The following is a 13,980-nucleotide window of genomic DNA, read 5'->3' on the forward strand; positions in this document are numbered from 1 at the left end:
CAGCTGAGCCCACCTGGATAGATGAGGTATCTAAAGCTTGTCCCCACCACTCTAAATGGCAGCTCCCCTAACCTCCTTTCCTGCCCCTTAGCATTGATCTGGAACACCTCACTCTTTCCCATATTCAATTTATACCCCACAAATCGTCCAAATTCCCCCAAAAAATCCATAATCCCCTAATGCAGTCCAACGGGTCTGAAATATATAATAGCAAATCATCTGTGGACAAAGAAACGCTATGCTCGACCCCCCTCCCCCGCTCAATCCCTCTCCAACCCCTCGACGCCCTAAGAACCATTGCCAGTGGCTCTGTCGCCAAGGTGAAGAGCAGCGGGGGGAGCGGAAACCCGTGTATCATCCCATGCTGTAACCCGAAGTACCCTGAACTCACTTGGTTCATCCGCACACTTTCAACTGGTGCTGTATGCAGCAACCGGATACAATCCACAAATCCCTACTCAAACCCAAACTTCCCCAACACCTCAAACAAATACACCAACTCCAGCCGATCAAAAGCCTTCTCCGCGTCCATCGTCACCACGACCTCAAGTTCTTGCCCCCCCACAAGGTCATCATAATCACGTTCTATAACCTCCGGACATTTGCCAACAATTGTCTTTCCTTCATAAACCCCGCCTGATCCTCTCCAATCAACCTTGGCACACCCCAGCACACAGTCCTCAAGCCGCGATGCAAGCACCTTCGGCAGTAACTTGGCATCCACATTCAACAATTATATCAGGCGGTATGACCCACACTCCTCTGGGTCCTTAACCTTTTTAAAAATCAGGGAGATAGAAGCCTGCTACAAAATAGGGGGAAAAATCCCCCCTCTCCCTTGCCTCATTATAGGCCCTCACCAGCAGTGGGCCCAGCTCCGCCCTAAACTTCTTCTAAACCTCCACAGGGAACCTGTCCAGACCCGGGGCCTTTCCTGCCTGCAGTGCCCTCATTCCATCCATCACCTCCGACAGTCCAATCAGGGCCTCCGAGCCCTACACCTACCCCTGCTCCACCCTGGGAATCTCCAGCCCATCCAGGAACTGCCTCATCCCCTCTTCACTCCCTCATGGGCTCTGACTCGGATAGCCTCCCTGTAGAAGGCCTCAAATACCTCATTCACCCCCTCTGGATCCATCATCATCTTACGGTAGCATTGTGGGTAGCACAATCGCTTCACAGCTCCAGGGTCCCAGGTTTGATTCCGGCTTGGGTCACTGTCTGTGCGGAGTCTGCACATCCTCCCCGTGTGTGCGTGGCTTTCCTCCGGGTGCTCCGGTTTCCTCCCACAGTCCAAAGATGTGCAGGTTAGGTGGATTGGCCATGATAAATTCCCCTAAGTGTCCAAAATTGCCCTAAGTGTTGGGTGTGGTTGCTGGGTTATGGGGATAGGGTGGAGGTGTTAACCTTGGGTAGGTTGCTCTTTCCGGGAGCCGGTGCAGACTTGATGGGCCAAATGGCCTCCTTCTGCACTGTAAATTCTATGTAATCTATGTAATAATCCCTCATTCTGCCAATCTCCATAGCCGCTGCCTGCTTCCTCAACTAATTGCCTTCTCACCATATTCATACACTGTCCTCCGGCCCTCCTCAACTGCCCCACCGCCTTCCCGGTCAACACAAACCAAACTCCATCTGGAACCTCTGCCTCACCTTCATCAACCCCTCCACTGGTGCCACCTTGTACCTCCTGCACACCCTCTCTTCTCTTCTCCACCCTCTCCCTGTGCACCCGAATCGAGATAAACTCCCCCCCTAAATACAGCCTTGAGTACCTCCCACAATGTGGCGGCTAAGACCTTCCCCGTACCATTCACCTTCTCATAGCCCCAAATGGCAGCCCTCACCCGCTCATACACTCCCTCATTCGCCAAGAGTCCCACATGCGGCGTCATTGCGGCCTCTGGGCCTCCCCCCGAACCACCCGCAGATCCACTCAGTGCGACGTTTGGCCAGAGACCATGATTGCCGGATACCCCGATTCAGCCACTGCCAGCAGCGCCTTATCCATAGTATCAAGCTTCTTGAGTATTGTTGGAGCTGCACTCATCCAGGTAAGTGGAAATTATTCCATCACCCTCCTGTGCCTTGTCGATAGTGGACAGGCTTTGGGAAGTCAGGAGTTGAGTTATTCACTGCAGGATGACCCGCTCTGAGGATCATGAGGAATCGCTCATTGGGGTGGGACTTGTTGAGTATGAATTCCCATGATAATGGACTGAGTTATGTGCAGCTGGGACTTGTTATCAAGCCTTTTTAAAACTATCCCTGACCAGGATTGGGAGTTCCTATTAGCCTCAGGCTGGAACACTAGTGTTGTATGCCGCAGGTGCGGATTTACTTTTGAGTCAAAAGAAATTTGATTTAACCTTTATCTTTCTGTCTCCTGTATTACTACATCTGCCCAAGCCTGGATATTGTCCACGTCTTACTGCATTTGTACATAGACTGCTTTAGTATCTGAGGAGTCGCAAATGGTACTGAATACCATTTCTGGGCAATGGTATCCCCAGGATGTTGATAGTGGGGGATTCAGCAATGGTGATGCCATTGACTGTCAAGGAGAGATAGTTAGATTATCTCTTGTTGGAGATGGCCATTGCCTGAAACTTGTGTGATGCGAATGTAACTTGCCACTTGTCGACCCAAGCCAGCATATCGTCCAGGTCTTGCTGCATTTGGACATGAATTGCTTCACTATCTGAGGAGTTGGGTATGTTACTGAGCATTACACAATCATCAGCGAATATCTCCACTTCTGACCTTACAGCAGCGTGGTCAACAGGCATAATTAAAAGGGGAATGACCCAATCATCTCCATTCTGGGCAGGATCTGTGGTTTCAATATATGTAGCTGACCTTCTTGCTCTCAACCAGTGTCTGTAAAAATAGTTGATGTACCGTCAATTACCACGAAACGAGAATAGTGAAACATTCGAGGCTTTATTGCACAAGATGTTGTGCCTCCTGCAGCTGGAACCAGGATGGGAGCAGCGCAGGAGAGCATACACTTTCATACGCCGCCTGCTGGGAGGAGCCAGCAGGCTGGGGTTTACTGTGGTACCTGTAATACAGTGGCAGTACCGAAATACATGCAATGTGTTAGTAGTGGTGTTTACCACAATAGTCTCATTGAAAGAAAGAACGATTTGCATTTATAATCATATACATGTCTATTAAACTCAGTGGTTGTTGTATTTTATAGCATGAGAACAAGTAACTGCACTTCAAAACGTAATTTGGGATACTCTGAGATTGTGATTAAGGCATCTCTTTCCCTTTTATTTTTACTTTGATAAAAAACAGCTCCTGCTTATAATCAGGAGAAGAATGGCCAATAAATATTTAGAAATGAAACTTCAAATGTTGTTTGGTGCAGTTTTCATTTCAAAAAAATCTAAGCAAGCCAAGACCAGGAGTAGGGATTAAATTAAATAATTCAGTGCAGTTTGAGATTCAGGTCTTATGTCCTTAAGGTTCCAATGTGCAAAGCAATTATTTCTGTCAGCTTATCTCACTACTTTTTAAAAAATACAAGCCCATTCCCTTAACGTTGCAAATTAATTTGTTTCCCTTCAATTTTCAGTTCTATTTTCTTCCACCCAGATACTCACTGGGATTAAAATGACTATTAGAAATATGTTAATCTGTTCTAATTTACATACCTTCCAGGAGAAGTGTCCAATGGAACGATGTTTCAGCGCAAACCGGATTGCTCGCTGGTGAGGAATTGGAACTGGAGAGGGGAAAGAGGTTACTTCACGAGGGAAATCAGGGAGAAAGAAAATTCCCTTCAATTGGCATGTCATTTGCCATGATTGCGATTCAACAAAATGCATGGGCACCATCTTAAACTGTGTTCAAATTATAAAGTAGGCAGCTCATTAGATCCTTTGTGGGAGAGTTATAGGAGGAAAGTGTGTCTATTATTCTATATATATTATCACATCTTGGAAGCAACCGATACATCGCTCAGTATATTTACCATTATATTGAATAGAAAGCTATGAAATTTCTTCCCTATACTCCTCCTTGCTTCTCTTCTGTAAAACCTACCACTTTGACCAAGTGTTTGGGTCATTTGTCTTAATACTGCCTCATGTGGCTCAGTGTCAAATTTTATTTGATAATCAATCTTGTGAATGCAGTGTTGGAGGCTTGATATGAATGTAAGTTATTGGATGCGATTCTCCAGAAAGATTTCTCAGTGTGGTAGTGAGCGGGAACTGCCACGAGCTTCCCGGTCTCAGCCCAGCGAGGCCGGCAACGCTATCCAATGTTAATTGTTCCACTTAACAAGGCCTCACAGGCTTCTCACCACAAATGAAGGCTTGTCAGCCGATTCGCTGAGACCTCCCATCCCTCTGCTATCAAGGTCGAGCAGCACTGAAACATCACTTGCACAGCCTGCCCCACTCAACTCGCAGCCATGGCACTGACCCCAAGATTCGGGGATGAAAAGGAAATGACATTGAAAATCGCTTATTGTCACAAGTAGGCTTCAAATGAAGTTATGAAGTTATTGTGAAAAGCCCCTAGTCGCCACTTTCCAGCGCCTGTTCGGGTAGGCTGGTACGGGAATTGAACCGTGATGCTGGCCTACCTTGGTCTGCTTTTAAAGCCAGCGATTTAGCCCTGTGCTAAACCAGCCCCTTATGCAGGATGCAGACCTGGGAGGCTCCTCGATGTGGTGGAGGTCAGGAGGAATGCCCTGTTTCCCCGAGTGTACGTGAGGGTGAGCCACAGGGCAGCAAATGCCGCCTGGGACAAGGTTGCAGCAGCCGTGAGCTCGGAAAGCGTGACCAGGAGGACTGGCCTTCAGTAGGTCAATGACCGACACCGGGCAGCATGAATGAGTTGACACAAACCGTCCCCACAGAGACCTTTCCGTCTCTACGTGAGCGTCCACCCCCAAAATCCTCCCTTCACCCCCTCTTTCTTCAACAGCACCCCCAAACCTTTCCTTCACACCCTCCCCCAACCACTGTGAACCACATGTGAATGAACATGAACATCGCTTATTGTCATGAGTAGGCTTCAATAAAGTTACTGTGAAAAGCCCCTAGTCGCCACATTCCGGCGCCTGTCCGGGGAGGCTGGTACGGGAATTGAACCGTGCTGCTGGCCTGCTTGGTCTGCTTTAAAAGCCAGCGATTTAGCCCAGTGAGCTAAACCAGCCCCTGGTTCGAACCCTGACTGCCCCTGCATTATCTGGCTCTGCCAGCCCTGACGGCTCCCCAATGTCTACACCATCATGTTGACGCCCTCGGCGATGCTCCTCAGTGACTGGGCCATGCTCTGCAGCGTCTTGGCAATGCCCACCCTCGACTGTGAGAAGCTCCGCAGCACCTCGGCCATTCCCATCTGAGAGCGGGACATGTCCCGCAGAACCTCATCTAGGTCAGCCTGGTACTGGGTGACATCCTAAGTGAGTCGGACATTCTGCCGAGGCCCTCAGCCATGGCTGTCGCCGCCTTCGCGACGCCTTGGACACCTCCACTAATGTTGCTGAATGCGTGCACCAGGCTCTCCACTGCAGTCGCCACCCTAGCAGTGTTGGCCTTGGTGCCACACATTGCCGGCAGCATCTCCTGTGCCCGTAGCCTCGGGACTCCTCCAATTGGCTATATCCCGGCCGTCTCCATCAGCTCTGGGTAACCTTGTTGCAGATGCTCAGCATCTGGCTGGGACCCAGCTGGGACCTGGGATCCAGAAGCCTCTGACTGCTGTCTCGCCTGGGGGTTCCTGCCTCCACCTGATGTGCACCAGTGTGGTGCTCACCAGATTGTGCCACCTAAACCTGCCCACTAACATTTCCCACCGAAGTATGAGTATCTAGGCTGGTGGAGGGTGGGGTGACAGCTGTGACGCGTCGATCGTGGCATCCTCAGAGCTCTCCTCCGAGGTGCTCACCTGGGAGGCAGGGAGGGGGCCACCCAGGATGGGCCGGTACCATTGGCTGGAGGACCTGTGGGAGAATGGACATGTGGTCAGTGGGAGGGATGGGTCAGTCTGTATGACAATAACAACTCACGTTGACAGGTCCTCTAGGTGGGGCCCGGTGGACCCTCACCTCTGTGGCGTCTGCCGAACTCCACATTGGTAACTGCTCTGTCCTCAACCATCCCTGTCACCCCCAGGGCCTATTCCTCGATTCCTTGAAGGTGGTGAGGATTCGTTTGTCCGGCACCCCTCCGCCAGCCGGGGCCCTCTCCCAGCAATTGTGGGAGAGCTTTTACTGTGGAGACACAGAGAGGGCATTGTTAGCCGCACAGGTTACCCAGAGCTGATGGAGACGGCCAGGGTATAGCCAATTGGAGGAGTCCCGAGGCTACGGGCACAGGTGATGCTGCCGGCAATGTGTGGCACCAAGGCCAACACTGCTAGGGTGGCGACTGCAGTGGAGAGCCTGGTGCACGCATTCAGCAACATTAGTGGAGGTGTCCAAGGCATCGCGCAGGCGGCGACAGCCATGGCTGAGGGCCTCGGCAGAATGTCCAACTCACTTAGGATGTCACCCAGTACCAGGCTGACCTTGATGAGGTTCTGCGGGACATGTCCCGTTCTCAGATGGGAATGGCCGAGGTGCTGCGGAGCTTCTCACAGTCGAGGGTGGGCATTGCCAAGTCGCTGCAGAGCATGGCCCTGTCACTGAGGAGCATCGCCGAGGGCATCAACATGATGGTGTAGACATTGGGGAGCCGTCAGGGCTGGCAGAGCCAGATGATGCAGGGGCAGTCAGGGTTCGAACCAGCTTCCCTCCGTCCCGGGGTGAATCCCAGCACTCCATGGGCTCCGAGCATGAGGTGAGGGTGCTGGGTGGCAACCTGGACCCGTCCAATGGAGTACTAATTGGCTCCAGTGTTACCACTTGCTGGGGAGGCTGGTGAATCACGGGAGGCCATTGGATATGGGGTGGCTCCCATTAATTGTATGGAAATAGAGCTTGGGTGGTGATAATTGGTTTCACACCATTCTACGGTGAGATCCCAATTTTGCCGATGGGAGGGGGCTGGTTGCAGCACAAACCGATTGCTGCCTGGCATGGTTCTCGCTTTCAGCTTCTCCCGCTATCTACCGGCCTCAAGCAAGAGGGCAACGAGGCCTGAGAGTAACGCCCAATACTCCTGTTGTGTAAACAAGAATGAAATTGTGCATTTGGCATTTGCTCCACAGAATTAAGGGGAAGCGATTTTTTTTTAAAATTGCATGGCTATGAGGAAAAAATCCAGGGTGGGGAAGTGGCATTAATCTTGGAATGAGCCAACAGGAGTGATGGGCCAAATGGTCTCATTCTGAGCTCTATGATTCTCCGTTTGGCTGGCTGGTCAATGGGGTTTCCCGTTGTGGGGCAGGCCCACGCCATCAGGAAACCCCCGGGCTGCTGGCAAAATGGAGAATCCCAAAGGCGGAGAATTCAACATCTGAGCAGCTCTTACATGCTGTGTGTCTGCCCGTGCTGGGCGAGAAACCCTGTGCTACCGACACGTTGGGCAAAATTCTCCGCTGCCGCAAAAAATCGGGAAGGCCGTCGTGAACTCGGCCAAGTTTCATGACAGCCTCGGAGGCCGCTCCTCTCTCCTTATTCACCCCCACCCGGGCTCCGTAACCCTCGGCCGCCGGGCCTTGACGCTTGCGTCGAGAATGACGCGACGGCGGCGCCTATGTGACGTCAGCCGCGCATGCGCAGGTTGGCCGGCTCCAATCCACGCATGCGCGGCTGATGTCACAATGGCTGACGGCTCCAACCCGCGCATGTATGGTTGCCGTCTTCCCCTCCGCTGCCCCGCAAGACGTAGCGGCTTGATCTTGCGGGACGGCGGAGGGGAAAGAGTGCGTGGCACCGATCGCGGGCCAGTCCTCTCCCGAGCACGCCCTTGGTGCTCACTCCCCTCTCCGCCCCCCACAAGCTTCAAACGGCACTTTGCCGCCCATGTTCACAACGGCAGCGACCAGGTGTGGTTGCCACCATCGTGAACCGGTCGGGAACGGCAGGCCGCTCGGCCCATCTGGGCCAGACGAATCGCCGGTTGCCGTGAAAAGCGGCAAGCGGCGATTCTTCCGAGCGGGGGGTGGGAGAATCGCGGGCGGTGTCAGGGGGGCATGTCGTGAGTCGCCCGGTCCTCCCGCGATTCTCCCACCTGGCGTGGGGAGCGGAGAATCACGTCCGTTACGTCCTGTGTGAAGTGTTGGCTCGTGTAGACTTGGGAGATGAACAGACACTTCCAACACTGATGAAGGTTCAACTCAATTTTATTAACTCCTTCTAACTAACTAACACACGATGACTGTGGGTCTAAATGATGCTAACTTAAACTAGAGACCTAAGCCTTGTCCGAACCAGTTGATTCTCTCAGCACGTGGTGTGAATCTGTGCTGGGCTGGATGAGTTCCTGTTACACTCAGAGGCAGCACCCAGAATCAGCGGGAACCGTGGTACCCTCTGCCTTTATAGTGTGTGTATTCTAACTGGCTATTGGCTGTGGTGTTTGTACATGTTGATTGGTCCCTGTGTGTGTCCATCAGTGTGTGTCTGCACCATGATATACTGGTGTATATTATGACATCCCCCCTTTTATAAAAAAATGTTGATCTAGGCATGTGATAATAAATAGTGTGGGTGTGTGGAGAATGTACCTAGCTACATGTGAGGTGCGAAGACATATGTACAAAGCTACAGGGAACAAGACTATTTACAGAGGAAGGTGCCTGGTGCAGATGACTACCATGAACTGGAACAACCAACAAATCTATTTACAAATTACTGGATAACGAATGCAACAATAAAGGATATAGGAAAAAGAACATTTCAGAGAGTCCAGGGCCGCGATTCTCCGCAACCACGATGGGTGGGAGAATAGTGGGAGGTCCGTTCCCACACCTCCCGTTATTCTCCCCCCCCCCCCCCCCCCCCCCCCCCAAATGGCGTGTCTGGTTTTCCGACACGCTGCTCGGAGAAACGTGGGCCGCCGTTTTTCATGGCGGCCCGCGATTCTCCGACCCGGATGGCCTGCTGTTCCTGATCTGTTCACGACGGCGGCAACCACACCTGGCCGCTGCCGTCGTGAACATGGCGCGCCAGGTAAGTGTGGGGCCTGGGGGGGCAGATCGGGGATCGAGCACCACGACCGTGCTCGGGAGGGGACTGGCCCGCGATCGGTGCCCACCGATCGTCGGGCCGGCTTCTCAAGGGGACGCACTCTTTCCCATCCGCCGCCCCGCAAGATCAAGCCACCACGTCTTGCGGGACGGCTGAGGGGAAAGACGGCAACCGCGCATGCGCGGGATTGAGCTGTCCAACCCACGCATGCGCGGCTGACGTCATTAGGCGCCGCCGCGGTGTAATTTTTGGCGCGCCGGGCCTTGAAGCCAGGGACAAGGCCCGGCCGCCAAGTGTCCCGGTACTGCCCGCCTATCCCCCCGGGTAGGGGAGAATAGGGGGCCGGGGGAGTCTTCCGACGCCGCCGTGAACCTCTCCAGGTTTCACGACAGCGTCGGGCCTTGCGGAGAATTCCGCCCCACATGTGTACAGAGCTCATACGTTCAGTCTCTGAGGTGGGCGACGAATTCTGGTTGACTGTAAGGGTGGCACACCACTCATCATCCTGGCTGACGCTGTGGACGTGGACAGGTTCAGTGCCACGCTTGGGGGACATCCTGTTCGCAGTAACAACGCCGATTTGGAACGGGACCTGTGGGTCATTGCAGGCACAGTCGGAATCAAGGTCTAGAGTAGGTTCATTGATGGCAGGCTGGATAGTCCTGGCATCTCTGTGGGGCTGGGTGGACCTTCGAAAAGCAGCAGGCATGGAAGATCTGCACATTGAAGCGTAGTGGCCTCGTTTGCCACACTGCAGGCAGCGTCGGGACTCCGCGAGACATTGCCGCTTTAAGTGGCCGGAGCCGCAGTTGCCGCACGCCGGAGCGTCGGGACGTTCGTCGCGCCACCGCGCATGCGCGGGGCGATCAAGTGTGGCGCGCACCTGCGCGAAGCGGTCCGTGACGTCAGCACGCTCACTGCGTGTAAGCGCGGGATTCCGTGAAAAGCGCGTGAAATGGCCGCCATCGTTCAGATCCAGAGCCTGAAAAGATTTAATCATTTGGACCCATTCTGCCTCGTAAGGGGCTTGCCGCGCCGTTTCAGCGGCCTGGATGCAGGAGTAGCGCATGGAGGCATGTTCATGAAGCACACAGGTCTCAATGGCCGTGGAGAGAGTGAGCTGCTTTACTTTTAGTAGCTGCTGGCGCAGGGGCTCAGATTGAACACCAAAAACAATCTGACCACGGAGCATGGAGTCAGAGGTGGACCCGTAGTTGCAGGACTGCGCAAGGATGCAGAGGTGGGTAATAAAGGACTGGAAAGGCTCGTCCTTACCCTGAATTCGCTGCTGAAAAATGTACCTCTCGAAGCTCTCGTTGACCTCGACCGCGCAGTGGCTGTCGAACTTCAAAATTATGGTCTTGAACTTCGTTTTGTGCTCCCCTCATCGAAGGTGAGCGAGTTGTAAATGTGCAGAGCGTGGTCACCGGCTGTGAAGAGGAAGAGAGCAATCTCCCGTGCATCCGAGGCAGCTTCCAAGTCCCTGGCTTCGAGGAAGAGCTGGAAGCTGGAAGTGCTGTTTGAAAAGTTTCCAGTTTGGGCCCAGATTCCCTGCAATGCGGAGAGGCGGCGGCGGGCGAACGGAGTCCATTCTATAGGATGGCGCGAGACTGGTGGAAGGCAGATCACTGAAAGGTAGGTCTCAGAAGTGCGAGCATCCCTCAACACCTGGTATCATGAAGTGTTGGCTAGTGTAGACTTGAGAGATGAACAAACACTTCCAACACTGATGAAGGTTCAACTCAATTTTATGAACTAACTTCTAACTAACTAACACACGATGATTGTGGGTCTAAATGATGCTAACTTAAACTGCAGACCTGAGCGTTGTCCGAACCAGTTGATTCTCTCAGCACGTGTTGTAAGTCTGTGCTGTGCTGGATGAGTTCCTGTTACACTGGGGCAGCACGGTAGCATGGTGGTTAGCATAAATGCTTCACAGCTCCAGGGTCCTAGGTTCGATTCCCGGCTGGGTCACTGTCTGTGCGGAGTCTGCACGTCCTCCCCGTGTGTGCGTGGGTTTCCTCCAGGTGCTCCGGTTTCCTCCCACAGTCCAAAGATGTGCGGGTTAGGTGGATTGGCCATGCTAAATTGCCCGTAGTGTCCTAAAAAGTAAGGTTAAAGGGGGGGGGGGTTGTTGGGTCACGGGTATAGGGTGGATACGTGGGTTTGAGTAGGGTGATCATTGCTCGGCACAACATCGAGGGCCGAAGGGCCTGTTCTGTGCTGTACTGTTCTATGTACACTCAGAGGCACCACCCAGAATGAACGGGAACCGTGGTGCCCTCTGCCTTTATAGTGTGTGTATTCTAACTGGTGGTTGGCTGCGGTGTTTGTACATGTTGATTGGTCCCTGTGTGTGTCCATCAGTGTGTGTCTGCACCATGATATCCTGGTGTATATTATGACACTGTGCACACGTCATCACGATGTACACATGACCGCCCAGAGCACAGTATTGATTGTGGTTTCCTACCTGCTCGTCACATCATCCCCAAAGTACCCAGCACAAAGTAAAGGCTGCTCAGAAATGTGCTGTGGCTGAGCTTTGGGTTGCTTCCTATCCTGCGTGTCTGCACGGTGACTTTCTTTGCTCAATCTCCCTCCTGCCAATTGCATCATCTTCCCACACAGCACTACCAATTTCCATAACGTCTGTCAGCGATCAAAGCTTTTTTTAATCATTGTCAGCAAAGGATTTGGCTGTTTTGTTACTGCTGGCATTGACCCCAGGGGAATAGAACGGGCTGCCTGCTGTGCCTCGGTGCAAAATACTCTCACCTGTGAATTAAGAGGTTGGGGATCCAACTTTCACTTTTAATTCCGAAGAAAGTGAGGCTGACGCTCTCTGCCCAGGCGCTGCACTGTAAGAGGTGCCATCTTTCAGATAGAATGTTAAATCTCTCTGGTGCGTGTAAAAGATCCCACAGTGCTGTCTGGTGCATGTAAAAGATCCCACAGTGCTGTCTGGAAGAAGAGAGTGGCAGTTCTCCCCAGTGTCCTGGGACCAATGCTCACCCCACAATTAATATCTCAAAAAGCAGAATATCTGGCCATTTCACGGTGATCATCCCATGCAAATTGGCTGCACGATTTCCGACATTACCCAGTGATTGCACTTCAACAAGTATTTCATTGGTAAAATGCTTTGTGATGTTTTGAGGTTGTGAAGTCCTTGACTTTAAGTCGTTCGAGTTACGACAAATAGAACTTGCACATTTATAAATTGACATCCTGGGCAGGATTCTCTCACCCCGGGGCCGGGCCGGAGAATCGTAAAGACGGGCGTGAATCGCGCCGCGCCGCCCCGACGCCGGTCCGCCAATTCTCCGGTGTGGTCGGTGCGGCACCGGTCGGGGTCGCTCTATGGGGGCCCCCTGGCGATTCTCTGCCCGGGATGGACCAAGCAGCCACACAAAAAAAGCCGAGTCCCGCAGGCGCCGTTCACACCTGCTCTTACTCGGCGGGACCTCGGTCTGGATCCATCGGGGGTGGCCTGGTGGGGGGAGGGGGGTCCGACCCCGGGGGGGCACTCCGCTGTGGCCTGGCCCGTGATCGGGGCCTACCGATCGGCGGGCCGGTGTCTCGGGCTGGGGGCCTCTCTTGTTCCGCGCTGGCCCCTGTAGCCCTACTCAATGTTACGTCAGGGCTGGCACGGAGAATGGAGCCACTGTGCATGCACGCATTGGCGCCCGTCCCACTGTGCATGCACGCATTGGCGCCGGTCCCACTGTGCATGCACGCATTGGCGCCCGTCCCACTGTGCATGCACGCATTGGCGCCGGTCCCACTGTGCATGCACGCATTGGCGCCGGTCCCACTGTGCATGCACGCATTGGCGCCAGTCCCACTGTGCATGCACGTATTGGCGCCGGTCCCACTGTGCATGCACGCATTGGCGCCGGTCCCACTGTGCATGCACGCATTGGCGCCGGTCCCACTGTGCATGCACACATTGGCGCCGGTCCCACTGTGCATGCACGCATTGGCGCCGGTCCCACTGTGCATGCACGCATTGGCACCAGTCCCACTGTGCATGCACGCATTGGCGCCGGTCCCCTGCAGCTCTGCAGACACACATCTACCTCATTAAGACAGCTTTATTATGCCAAGCCTGGTTCATGTACATAAGAGAAAGATCTGCCAAGATAAATCTGGCTAACACTGATAACACACCAATTATCGGATTTTCCAAAAATCAATAGCACACCCTAGTTGGACTTCATCCAATCCTTGGAGCTGTCACTTTTATATTATCCAGTAAAATTTACTTTAAGCAAAAGATGACTTGTGACCAGTTCATGATTTAACCTCATCCTGTCACCTGTTGTTTATCAGGATCTTGTGGTCCATTCTAAAGTTGTTTTACTGACATTCCCATCTCATGTATCACAGTCAGTTCCTGTCCACCTCATTGTTCATCCAGGGGCAGGATGCCAAAGTTGGTTTCCTCTTCACACCATGGATTGTTTGAGACAGGATATTGGGGGCATCGATAAGAACTGTTTATTGAAGAACTATTGAGTTGACTGTGTAATTTTCTGACCATACAATCCCGTTTGTTTCAAAAACATGGGCAAGTTAGCTAGCTTAAATCCCACCATGCATTGTGGCCACTGCTTGTAGCAAGACTTTAAATGGGTATTACTGCTATGCCCTAAAAATACAGGTTTTGTGGTTAACAATGACTACTGGGTATACTTTCTGTGATTAATCTCAAGCCTTAATAAACTAACCTATGTTGAACTATTCTAGTGTTGTCCTAGCTATTCAGTTTACAGTGGTCTCATCTTTCAAACTTTTTCTTAAAATTTACATTATAATTGATTATAGAACTTTGGGTCAGGCCTTTGTTCAGGAACCAGTCCCCTTCATAATAT

Source organism: Scyliorhinus canicula, chromosome 9 (assembly GCF_902713615.1).
Source record: "Scyliorhinus canicula chromosome 9, sScyCan1.1, whole genome shotgun sequence".
Taxonomy (NCBI): Eukaryota; Metazoa; Chordata; class Chondrichthyes; order Carcharhiniformes; family Scyliorhinidae; genus Scyliorhinus; species Scyliorhinus canicula.